The sequence below is a fragment of the Lactuca serriola genome, chromosome 6, assembly GCF_051521515.1.
Source record: "Lactuca serriola cultivar US96UC23 chromosome 6, Lser_US96UC23_V15, whole genome shotgun sequence".
In the NCBI taxonomy this organism is placed as follows: Eukaryota; Viridiplantae; Streptophyta; class Magnoliopsida; order Asterales; family Asteraceae; genus Lactuca; species Lactuca serriola.
In genome coordinates, this window is record NC_136413.1 from 73,338,231 (window position 1) to 73,352,300 (window position 14,070).

Sequence of the window (14,070 nt, forward strand, 5' to 3'; positions counted from 1 at the left end):
ATCAATAATTTCAGTTTTCCTTTTAATGGGTTTTTAGAAAGAAAAAAAAATGAAATTTGTAGAAGAATCAATGAACTTCTCGTTAGAAACCATGGAAAAACCTAGAATAACCCACTACTTGTTGGTCCATCCGTCATTGATGCAACTGAGATTTCCTTAGATGTGTTACAGAAACCCAAAATCGATGCCTTTTCGTTTTGCCCACTAGAATTATCAGTTGTAACTGTTATTTCCATTAAAGATGAGATTCTTAATATTAGTAATGGAAATTCAGGGGCGACCTTGTTGGAATAAAGGTTAGGGGAGGTGTGTAATGTTGTGAAGCAGAGCATAGCACTACTAGAAAACTAAGTAATTACCTACAACATAATTGGTAGTAAATCCGTAGGAACAAGGCGTTACCTACATATTTCCTACAAAAACGGGTTGTAGGAAAACCCTCGTGGGTAATTTTTTCCTACAAATTAGCTACAAACGTTCCTACGCATTTCCTATGGAATATTCTGTTACAATTTAACTACGGAATACCTACGGAACACGTTAACTACAGACGACTTACAGATTACCTACAGGTTATTTAGCTACGGAACTCCTACAAAATACATACAGATTATTTTCCTACGGAATACCTACGAAATGATTTTCCTATAGAATACCTACCAACTACTTTACCTACGGATTACCTACAAACTGATTTTCCTACAGAATACCTACCAACTACTTTACCTACAGATTACCTACAAACAGATTTTCCTATAGAATACCTACCAATTGATTTTCCTACAGAATACCTACCAACTACTTTACCTACAGATTACCTACCAACATTTTTTCCTACGGAATACCTACAGATTTTATTGGATTTTATTTCCTACCGAATACCTACTGAATATTTATTTTGTACAGATTTTCTATGAATTTTTTACCAGTTTTTATTGCTATATTAAATTTATAATTCCTACAGGATTATAATTTAAAAAATATCCAAATTTTCTGCTAAAAAAATCAAATAAATAATTAAAATAATAGTCTAATACCATTACACTCATTACCATTAAAATAGTCACTAACATGCCATTTATACATTCAAATACTCAAAATACCATTATAATACCATTACAAAAACTAAGAACTAATCAATAACATAACATTAATTTAGTGTTCTAAAACAAAAACTAAGAACTACTTGGTGGATTACCGGACGGATTAATTTGTTTCATAAAGGCCGCCAATTGTCTTTGCACTTGCAATTCCATTTCATTTTGCATTTGTTGCATTTGCAAATTCATTTCACTTTGCTTTTCTTCTATGGCTTGTTCCATGTTTGACATTTTTTGTCGCAACTCATTTACCTAAATATATCAAGACAAGCACATGCAGTTAGTAAATGTAATTCAACTTTAAACCATGATAGCAATGTACTTTACTTTTAATTCAATATAAAAACACACTATTGCTAATAAAAATGTACATTGTTTTTAACATCCATAATAATAACTTTTTGTATGCATAATAATAACATACTATATTTTTATCCATTATACCATTGTACTTTACATTTCCAATCCATAATATCAATATATTTAAATTATTATCAATAACAACAATTTACTTTACCAAATATCAATAATAGCAACATACTATAATTTTCACCCATTATAGCATTATGTTTTTCCTAATTTAATAATAGCAACAAAGTATCATTTTCAACCATAATAACAATGCACTTTACCTAATATTAATAATGACAACATATTTCAATTTTCACCCGTAACAACAATGTACCTTACCAATATGAACATATATTTTTCAGCCATATTAAGTACCTCTTTACTTGATTTTTTTTCTCTATAATATATTATGTAAATAACAGTACCTCCTATTGTGACTTTGCAAAGTCAGCAGAAGCTGAAATTGACTCATAAGAATATGCATCCGTCATCAAAAAGTGAAGATCCGAGTATCCTGCCCCATAGATAGGACCTTATTGTTTCCCGCCTTTCCTAAGCAGTTGTGTTTGGGTCCACAATTCAGGATCATTCACATTATGTTGAGTCGGATCATCACCCTATTTTTGAGATAGGGTTGTGTTATATGATTCCTACAACATACCAAAAGAAAGTTTTTGTTATTGTACTAAAAAGTAAAAACTAATATTAGTAAATATATAAAAAGATAAAGACAACTTACGATCGCCACTCTAGATGTCTCATTCACAAAATCCACTTGCGCCTCTTTATCTCCCCCAAAATATATTTTCTTTGATTCGGTGGTAAGATGTGTCTTATAATAAAGATCAATAAATGACACAATATAATTGATATAATTAGTGTTGAAAGAACAATGTATCACTAAAATCTTTAATTAGGATTACTTACCAATTTAAGACGGTGCTCCTCAAATCCAATGCTACCACCCGTATGTCTGGCTCCCCCCCCCCCAGAATCAGTGTTACGGTTGTTTTTCCGCTTTTGGACAACTTTTTCCACTCATCCGTGTCCCATTTCTGTAATATATATATATATATATATATATATAATACAAAATAAGCACTAATGTATTAGATTCCTTGCCCTGCACAAATGTCGCCAAACATCTATATGTATTTCAGCAGGATTGTAATTTGCAAGAATCTCAAAGTTATCATTAATCACTGCGATAACGTGGCCAGTTTTTCTTGCAGAATTTACCGATGCTTCCCTAGCATCCCTCATTCCACCCCTGTAGCAATCTTTCAGTGTATTCTCAAAACCTTCACGAATTAACCCTTCTTCATTTGGATCCCATCGGTATTGAGTCTGTAAAAAATAAAAAGTAAAAGTTTAAAATGCAAAATAACAGTGAATGAGAAATAGATAATAAAAATAAATAATTAATATATTACCCTAAAACGCTCAAACATTTGAGTGACAACTTCCTTTGGAATTTTTTTATAAGTAATCCAAGGTTCATTTATAGACTGCCAAAATATCTTTACGATCGCCCGATGAATACTTTGTCTCCCAAACCTACAATATTGAAATAACCATATAAGGATAATTATAACATCAAAAATAGTAAATTTATAATAATTAAAAAAAGACTTAGTTGTATCCCTTTCGTATGATAAATGGCCTATGAGAGCCATTCGAATCTACATCATTTGATCCACCATGTGTACCCGAATAATGGGGCGTCTGAACCATTGGTGATTCAGGCTCATGCACAGACTCATGTCCATGCTCAGGCTCATTTTCATGCTCAGGCCCATTATAGAAAAATCACTAGCAAGGTCTTCATTGTTGCCTGTCATCTCATAACCATATGCAATACCATTCCTAACATTCTGTACCACCCCTGTATCTGCTATAGCATCAGTCAAGCCCATGTGGGTATTTATGTCACCCATGCTACTACTCCCTGAGAATCCTGACCTTGTCGTCCTAACTGAAGTGCGTGAAAGGCCACCTGACAAAGGGATGCGTGGAAGGCCATTAGGGTCGGGCGATGACCTGGCTCCCGATACAAAACCACCGCGTGGAAGGCCACTAGGATCAAGCAAAGGTGATGACCCAGATCCTGGTACAAAACCACCTGTAAGAGGGATGCGTGGAAGGCCACTAGGATCAGGCAAAGGTGATGACTTGGCTCCTGGTACAGAACCAACTGTGAGATGGATGCGTGGAAGGCCACTAGGATCAGGCAAAGGTGACGACCTGCCTCCTGGTACAGAACCACCTGTAAGAGGGATGCGTGGAAGGCCACTAGGATCAGGCAAAGGTGATGACCTGGCTCATGGTATAGAACCACCTGTAAGAGGGATGCGTTGAAGGCCACTACGGTCAGGCAAAGACGATGGCCTACCACCCGACGAAGGACGAACCAGAAAAAGGTTACGTGCTAGGCCTTTATCCGACATGCTGGGTTTATAGAACAAAAATAGTCAAATATGTTAGATGATAATGAAAAATAACAAATAGACTAGCGTCTACATACCATATTATAACTTAAAAGTAAAATGGGATAACAAATATATTAAAGTGTATATACCATATAACATAAAACAAACTTCCTAACATTTGTCCTCATCTGGATCATAGTAGTCAAAATAAACTGGTTCGTCTCTATCATCTTCATCTGAATCATCTTCTTGGTTTTCCGCTTCAGAACCCTCACTCTTATCGGGAGATATTTGCTCAAAGTTAATTCTATTTGAGGCTAGGCTCAAACGTTCACTAACATTTACTTCATTCGGTAACTGAAACCGTTCTTCAAGATGAAAGACTCCATTTGCTTCAGTGCTTCCATCAAGCGCAACTTCCGTTTCAGCTTCGGTGACTTCATATACCCCTCTTGGTTTTGTCTTGACAACCGCCCAAAGATCTTTTAATTCATTTGTCACCGCAGGATATGGTGTATAAAATACTTGTTCCGCTTATGATTCCAAATAAAAAGGGTCATTAGTTTGAATACGAGACGTAGGTTTAACATCAACCAATTTATTCTTGTTAACTACTACACCGCGAATATTATCAAACCAAGTGCATTTGAATAGCACAACAGTCGAGCGCCCAATGCCATAATAGTCAATTTCTAGGATCTCATCCAATAAGCCGTAGTAGTCTGACTCTTCGCCATTATATATCTCACCCCTCACGCATAGTCCATAGTTATTCGTTACACGTCCTTTACCATATTCTTGTGTGTGGAACTTATAACCATTTACAAAGTAGCCGTTGTAAGACCGAGCATCGTTCGAGGGCCCATTTGCTAAAGGTTCTAAATGTTTAGCACTTCCATTAGTTGAGTCCCTCGTTACCTACATTAAAGAGCATATATGCAAAATGTTTGTTGAAAAAAACACAAAAATTAACAAGTTTAATTGAATTGGTTTTACTTACTTTGTATTTAAACCATTCTGCAAAGTATTTAGCTCTAAGTACTAAAATTGGTTCATTTTGATATGATGCTTGGGGCGCTCGATCAAATTCTGGGATGAAAGGGGCAACTTCTGCACAGTTTAGTAGGATGTAAGTGTGTGCTTTGTGAAGTTCTTCATGTTTCTAGGGTCTTTTCTTTCCACCCTTTTCATGTAATCTTCTTGATGGAAAGACAAATACGCTTAATATATCTCCACTTGAAGAGTTGTCGTGTTGTGGTGCGAAATTTCGTGGCTCTTGAATATGGTGTGTCTCGACCGTGGGGAAAAATATAAAGAACAATAGGTAGCGATTTCATTCACTAGATGTTCATTGACGATTGAACCTTCAACCCTTGCTTTGTTCCTAATTCTTCTTTTTATTATGCCCAACTTTCTATACTTAGAAATTATCAAGAACGTGTTATGAATACTAAAAAGAATATGTAAAAGTTTAATACTTAATATTACAAACAAAATGATTACCTCTCGTATTGATACATCCATCTGTATTGCACCGGACCACCAAGAATTGCTTCATCAGCTAAATGTATGATTAGGTGTTCCATGGAATCAAAGAAACCAAGAGGGAATATTTTCTCCAACTTGCAGATGGTTTAAGCGATACTGCGTTTCCTGTTGTACAAGTCCTCCATATGCAATGTTTTTTAGCATAATACTCGAAAAAACATGCATAACTCTGTTATGGCCTCATATACCATATCTGGAACAAACCCTCTAATAGCAAGTGGAAGCAACCGTTACATAAAGACGTGACAGTCATGGCTCTTGAAACCGTAAAAACTGCCATTTTTTACGTTCACACAATTCCCTATATTCGATGCATATCCGTCTAGAAATTTCAACTTTTTCAGCCAAGCACAAACTTTTTTAACATCGACCCTCTCTAAAGTGTAGTCTCCTTTCTTGATCCAAGCCTTCCCTTTTTTGTCCTGGACGGGGTTTAGAAGAGGCCGGTCACATAGCATCTCAAGATCTTGTCTTGCGCTCAATTTATCTTTAGATTTGGGGGTGTCCATACTTGTATGAAACATATTTTCAAACACATTCTTCTCGATATGCGTCAGATCAAGGTTATGTCGGATCAATAAATGACACCAATAGGGAAGCTCCCAAAAAATGCTCCTCTTTACCCAATTATGTGTCACTCCAAAACCATCCGACTTTTTATAATTTGGACCATACGGAGTCCCTTCATAAACAATGTTAAAATGTTTGACTGTCTGCCAAATTTCATCTCTGGTTGGGTACGGAATATCTACTTCGCTCTTCGATGTCTTGTTTTTCTTAAAATTAATCTTATCTTTTTTGAAAGTGTGGCCTTTGCGTAAATATTTTCTATGGCAGTCAAACCAACAATGTTTATTTCCCTTTTGAAGCCATAATGATTCTGATTGATCCAAACAATATGGGCAAGCTAACTTACCATGTGTGCTCCATCCGGACAACATTGCATAAGCAGGGAAATCACTAACCGTCCACATTAATACAGCTCTCATCTGGAAATTTTCCCTTCGATGGGCATCATAAGTTTCAATGCCATCTATGAACAACATCTTTAACTCATGCACTAAAGGTTGTAGGAAAACATCCAAATTTTGTCTAGGATTCTTCAGCCCAGGAATGATCAAAGGAAGCAATATGTATTGATGTTTTAAGGCCAACCAAGGAGGTAGGTTGTATACTGTGATAAACACTGGCCAACATGAATACGAACTCCCATTTGAATTATTTGGACTAAACCCATCGGTACACAACCCAAGTCGGATATTACGTGTCTCTTGTGCAAAATCAGGAAAAACTTCATCAAAATGACTCCAAGCTCGACCTTCACTAGGATGTATCATCTTTTCATGATCTATCGGATGATCTGAGTGCCAAGTCAAATGTTGAGACGTCTTCTTTGAATAGAACAACCTTTGAAGTCTAGGTCCAATAGGCATGTAAGTCATGACCAAATTAGGAACCTTGTTGCCCTTTTCCATGTATCTACTTTCATTATATACTATACAACGATCCAGATTAGCATGCTATCCATAGAATAACATGTAATGGTTTATACACACATGAATTCGTTGTGAAGGAAGTTGTAATGGCTTCAACATTTTCTTAGTCTCATAAAAATTGTTAGGAAGCTTCTCACCTATAGGTAGACTGTCTTTGATTATAGGAATTAATCTATCAAATGAAGAGTCTGATACATTGCACTCTGATTTCCAGTTCAACAATCTGGTGGCCGTGGAGAGTGTGGAAGCTTTTTTGGACCCGTCCCATAAAGGCTCGCTAACTTGGTTCAACATTTTATAGAAAGTTTAGGCTGATTGATTTGGGTTTTGTTTTGCTTGTTGACAATAAGGAGCCTGTTGATAGTAAGGAGCCTCAGGTTGATGCATGCTTTCGATAATCATCTGCTCGTATCTACGATAATCACCCACACCTTCATCATTGTCTTGAGCCGTTTCAGAGATTGAACATTGACCAATTTCTTGTGTTGGATATAATTCCCCATGTGCATACCAAAACATATAATCTTCCATGAACCCATTCTGGCATAGATGCAATTCAACTAAATTTTTTGTCTTGTAATAACGATTTTTGCATTTCTTACACAGGCATCTAATTTCAAAAACCTCCACCCCTTCTACAATACTATGTTGGATGTTTGTTGCATTTGTGTAAGCAAAGTCCAAGAAATAATTGACATAATGTCGAAATTCAGTATTGAAAACCCCATTACTAGTGAGTCTCTTTGCGTACATCCATTCTCTATTTGATGTCATTTGGATCTATAAACAACGTTTAACGTATCATTCTACTTAATTAATCCCAAACAAATGAACATACCAATGTACTTTACACTAAACAAATAAACATATATGTGGTATAACCTATTTAAGGTTGGAACTAATATGTTGTTCTTTCAAAATAATATCATATTGGAAGAAATACAGTTCACAGGTAGTTAAACTCTCTCTTTCATATTTTTTAATCTTGAATTTAGCTTCATGTGATTATGTTGTTCTCGCTAATAAGTAATAACAATTATATTATGCTTTTTATCAGGGGTATAAAAGGTGCCAACATATTAGGAGACATGCATGGGTACTTTATTGATTTTCGTCTTTATAAAAAGGTAATTTCCTATTTCCTTTATGCTTTCACTTTTTTTTTCTTTAAACAAATTTGTTATTGTATGTTTGATATGTGTTTTCAGGCACATGCAGCAGCTAATCCTGTTGTTTATGAAGAGTATTTAGAGAAAAGGAAAAAGGAGAAGGATGAGGAGGAGCGTAGCACACGTATTACGGTTAGTATTTAAAGAAGGGCAAATTAGGAAATATAGAAAAATAAAACAATATAATCTTTTTTATAATTCTGTTGTTGCATATTAAGAAGAAACTCCCTAAGGTTAATATTCTTGGGGGAAGCCGAAAGAAGGTGTTGCTTGATGGGTAAGACTTTTGGTGGTGTGAGTGACCACAATCGGCACTAGGTTACTTATAGCTGCACAAAGAAGCAAGTTGTATAATCAGTTGAACAAGGGATACACAGGAAGTAGAGGTTTCTTCTCTTTATTTATATTTATATATGTGGAGTAGCTCTAAGTGGAAGTGTGGCTTAAAGTTATTAACATTTTCAACATTAGCGGCTTAGCCGACCATCCATCTCTTAATATTTTGTGCATATAGCTCAGGATTTAATGCATATTTTTTTTTATTAACTTATGCTAATATGCTAATAAAATAGACTTGAATTTATCCAAAATTTTATTTTATATTTTATATCAAATATGCATGGATAAATTTGTGAAATATTGGTAACCACTTAAATAGTTAAATGTGGTTATATAATTTGTATCAAATTTTATATCATAACATAAAAAACATGGTTGAATAAATATGTATTCAACCTTATAGCAAACGAGATTTGATTCTAATAGCACCACTAGTCTAGATGTGATATCGATCAAATCATAAAAAGGGACTTGGCATACCATGAGTCTGTGATACAAGAAAAAAGGACCAACAGTTGGAGCAAATTTCCACTATTTTCTGTCGGAGTTCAAAAGTACAGAGTTTTACTAATGCAAATATCAGGAATTGGAGAATTTCCAAATGCTGTTTTAGGTATAATATTAAACTGTAGTCGAAACTACTGGCAGTGTGCTAAATATATATGAGAATATATATATAGGGTTCTTGCAAAAACGTCTTCTTGAAGATGGAGAATTAGAAGCCATTAAAAAAGATATAGATGTTGCTCGACAGCACAATTGAAATTAGAATCTAATGAAATTGATTCTCCAGGGCGCCAACGTCATAATGAAATCGAGATACATACATGCCTGGATGTCGTTGATGGTGGTGTGAGGCAGCGACGGTGGTATATGGTGCAGGCGACGACGACAGCAATTGCAACAGTCGGAGATCGATGAGTCGGCGTTGGTCAGCGACAGCAACAGCAACAAGCGGTGGGTTTTGGTGGGGAATCGCCGGTGTAGGGCTAGGTTCTTCTTTCAGACATTCAGGAGGGAATTGATAAATTGATTTCTTTTTCATTTTGTCAAAATTTTCATATACCGGGCCCTTTTTTTTTCTTTTTTTTTTTTTTTTTTTTAAATTCCAAATGGTTAAATCATAATTAACTAGCAATAATATTTAAAAGTTTTATTATAATACTTAATATAAAATTCAGTTTTATATAATGTTTCTTTGATATATTTAAGTATCAATTATATTTAAAAATTTTATTATGTGTTATTAAAATGAAACGATAAAAAAAACATTTGTTGTCGGTTAAATCAAATAAATTTCAAAATATCATAGTTTATATAAAATCAGTTGTATATAAGTTTACTTTGATATGTTTAACTAGCAATTATGTTTTTAATTTTATTATGTGTGAAAAAATGAAACGAAAAAAAAAAAAAAAAAAAACATTTTTGCATGGTTAAATAAAAAATAAAAAAAAAAAAACTTTTAAATGACTAATGGGTTCGAATGATACATACGTTTGTTTGTAAGTTTATGTTATGTATAATTCGGTAAAAATAAAACAATCATAGTATAATTAATTTGTGAAAAAAATGAAATGGAAAAACGACATTTGATCCTTGAAAAATTGAAAATTAAAAAAAAAAAAACTGTAGGTAATCTGTAGGTAAATACCTACGGATTGCCTACAGAAAAAGGTATTATGTAGGTATTCCGTAGCTATTTACCTACTGATTACCTACGATATTTTTTTATTTTTCAATTTTCAAAGATCAAATATTGTTTTTTTCGTTTCGTTTTTTTCACAACTTAATTATACATTGATTGCTTTCTTTAACCAATTTATACATAACATAAACTTACAAACAAACATATGCATCATTAAAAACCACTACTATATAATAAACAAAAAGCTATCTATGTTTGTCTTTAAGCCACAATTAACATTATTAAACAAATACACGATATAATAAACACAGTACATACATATGGTATGTATGTAAATGTGTGTACTTATGTCTATTTGTGTTTAGAAAATAACTTTGATTTAAAAAAAAAAAAAAAAAAAAGAACCCTTCTAAATACTAATGGGTTCGAATGATGCATACGTTTGTTTGTAAGTTTATGTTATGTATAACTCGGTAAAAACAAAACAATCATACTATAATTAACTTGTGAAAAAAATAAAACGGAAAAAACGACATTTGTTCCTTGAAAAATAGAAAAATAAATAAATAAATAAACCGTAGGTAATCTGTAGGTAAATACCTACGGATTGCCTACAGAAGGATTGCCTACAGAAAAAGGTAATATGTAGGTATTCCGTAGCTATTTACCTACAGATTACCTACGGTATTTTTTTATTTTTCAATTTTCAAAGGTCAAATATTGTTTTTTTCATTTCGTTTTTTTCACAACTTAATTATACTTTGATTGCTTTGTTTTAACCAATTAATACATAACATAAACTTACAAACAAACGTATGCATCATTAAAAACCATTACTATATAATCAACAAAAAGCTATATATGTTTGTCTTTAAGCCACAATCAACATTATTAAACAAATACACGATATAATAAACATACTACATACATATGGTGTGTATGTAATGTGTGTATTTATGTTTATTTGTGTTTAGAAGATAACTTTGATTTAAAAAAAAAAAAAGCCTTCTAAATACTAATGGGTTCGAATGATGGATACGTTTGTTTGTAAGTTTATGTTATGTATAACTCGGTAAAAACAAAACAATCATAGTATAATTAATTTGTGAAAAAAATGAAACGGAAAAAACGACATTTGATCCTTGAAAAAAATAGAAAATTTAAAAAAAAAACCGTAGGTAATCTGTAGGTAAATACCTACGGATTGCCTATAGAAAAAGGTAATCTGTAGGTATTCCGTAGCTATTTACCTACTGATTACCTACAATATTTTTTTATTTTTCAATTTTCAAAGGTCAAATATTGTTTTTTTCGTTTCGTTTTTTTCACAACTTAATTATACATTGATTGCTTTGTTTAACCAATTTATACATAACATAAACTTACAAACAAACGTATGCATCATTAAAAACCACTACTATATAATAAACAAAAAGCTATCTATGTTTGTCTTTAAGCCACAATTAACATCATTAAACAAATACACGATATAATAAACACAGTACATACATATGGTGTGTATGTAAATGTGTGTACTTATGTCTATTTGTGTTTAGAAAATAACTTTGATTAAAAAAAACTTATAAATACTAATAGGTTCTAATGATGCATACGTTTGTTTGTAAGTTTATGTTATGTATAACTCGGTCAAAACAAAACAATCATAGTATAATTAACTTGTGAAAAAAATGAAATAAAAAAAAACAACATTTGATCCTTGAAAAATAGAAAACAAAAAAATTACGTGGGTAATCTGTAGCAAAACACCTACAGATATACTGAACATAATACGTACATATCCTTTGTATGTAAATGTGTGTATTTATTTTTATTTGTGTATAGAAAATAACTTTCATTTATATTATATATAAAAAAAAGAATAATAAAGTTATAAATGAATAATGGGTTCTAACGATCCATACATGTGTATGTAAGTTTATGTTATGTATAAGTTTGTGAAAACAAAACAATCAAAGTATAATGATGTTGTGAAAAAAATGTAACGATAAAAATGACATTAGACCCTTGAAAAATAGAAAAAAAAATTGTAGGTAATCCGTAGGTAAATACCTACGGATAAAGGCTATCCGTAGGTAATCTGTAGGTATTTACCGACAGATTAGCTACGGTTTTTTTTTCTATTTTTGAAAGTATAATTTGGTTTTTTTTTTCGTTTCATTTTTTTCACAACATCATTACATTTTGATTGTTTTGTTTTAACAAAGTTATACATTATATAAACGTATGTAAAAGAATGTAAATCATTAGAATTTATGTTTGTTCTTGAGCCACAATTAACCTCATTAAACAAATATGTGATATACTGAACATACGTACATACCGTTTGTATGTAAATGTGCGTATTTATTTTTATTTGTGTATACAAAATAACTTTCATTTATATTATATATAAAAATAATAATAATAAAGTTGTAAATGAATAGTGGGTTCTAACGATCCATACATGTGTATGTAAGTTTATGTTATGTATAAGTTGGTGAAAACAAAACAATCAAAGTATAATGTTGTTGTGAAAAAAATGTAACGATAAAAATGATATTAGACCTTTGAAAAATAGAAAAAAAAAAGGTTATCCGTAGGTAATTTGTAGGTATTTACCTACGGATTAGCTACGGTTTTTTTTTTCTATTTTTGAAAGTATAATTTGGTTTTTTTTCGTTTCGTTTTTTTCACAACATCATTACATTTTGATTGCTTTGTTTTCAAAAAGTTATACATCATATAAATGTATGTAAAAGAATGTAAATCATTAGAATTTATGTTTGTTCTTGAGGCACAATTAACCTCATTAAAAAAACACGTGATATACTGAGCATACGTACATATCGTTTGTATGTAAATGTGTGTATTTATTTTTATTTGTGTATAGAAAATAACTTTCATTTATATTATATATAAAAAAAAGAATAATAAAGTTGTAAAAGAGTAATGGGTTCTAACGATCTATACCTGTGTATGTAAGTTTATGTTATGTATAAGTTGGTGAAAACAAAACAACCAAAGTATAATGATGTTGTGAAAAAAATATAACGATAAAAATGACATTAGATCCTTGAAAAATAGAAAAAAAAAAAAATTGTAGGTAATCTGTAGGTAAATACCTACGGATAAAGGTTATCCGTAGGTAATCTATAGGTATTTGCCTACAGATTAGCTACAGTTTTTTTTTTTTTTTTTTTTTCTATTTTTGAAGGTATAATTTGGTTTTTTTCGTTTCATTTTTTTCACAACGTCATTATACTTTAAGTGTTTTGTTTTCACAAAGTTATACACCATATAAATATACATAAAACCGTGTATACGCATAGATACACATACACACATACATACACATGCATACACATACACATACATACTCAAATACATACATACAGATACATATATACACACATACATATATATATATATATATAAGCACATATATACATACATACACATACATAAATATATATACATATATGTACTCACATACGTACATACATAAATAAATACATACATACACTTACTTATACAAATATATATATATATATATATATATATATATATATATATATATATATATATATATATATATATATATATACTAGCCGTTTACCCCCGCAAAGCGACGGGTGATAATAGTTTTTTCAGAAATTAGTTTTTAGAGATTATTAGTTCTTTTGCACAAATAGTTGGATGTTTTACGTTGTTAACAATGTACAAATGTTCAAAACATGTGGGGTTACTAATATGTGATAAAAGTAGGTGAAGATAGTATCGCTCCCCTTCAGCGGGATTAGAATAAACCAAACGACTTCGCATTAATCCTTCTTTTCAAGGATTTGAATAGCTTGAGCTCGGATTCCACATTGTTTTTTGAAAAATCTTTGTATGTATATTATCTCATACTGATATCTTCTTTATTTTTCAGGAAAAAAAGCATTCAAATTATTAAATTTCAAAAAAAAAATTAATGCAACTATGCATACT

The 14,070-nt window shown here is 31.8% G+C and overlaps 2 long non-coding RNA genes across 2 annotated transcripts; one reads left to right on the forward strand and one right to left on the reverse strand.

The window, feature by feature from the left end:
* Nucleotides 1–1,104: 1,104 nt before the first annotated feature.
* On the reverse strand, nt 1,105–2,406 carry LOC145058925 (uncharacterized). Its single transcript, XR_013686577.1, has 3 exons — nt 2,191–2,406; nt 1,877–2,101; nt 1,105–1,352 (listed from the first exon to the last, which is right to left on the reverse strand). It is a non-coding gene; the product is annotated as an uncharacterized LOC145058925 (long non-coding RNA).
* Nucleotides 2,407–7,990: 5,584 nt separating this feature from the next.
* Nucleotides 7,991–9,343, forward strand: LOC145058266 (uncharacterized). The gene is made up of 3 exons (XR_013686302.1): nt 7,991–8,051; nt 8,133–8,225; nt 9,226–9,343. It is a non-coding gene; the product is annotated as an uncharacterized LOC145058266 (long non-coding RNA).
* Nucleotides 9,344–14,070: the final 4,727 nt, after the last annotated feature.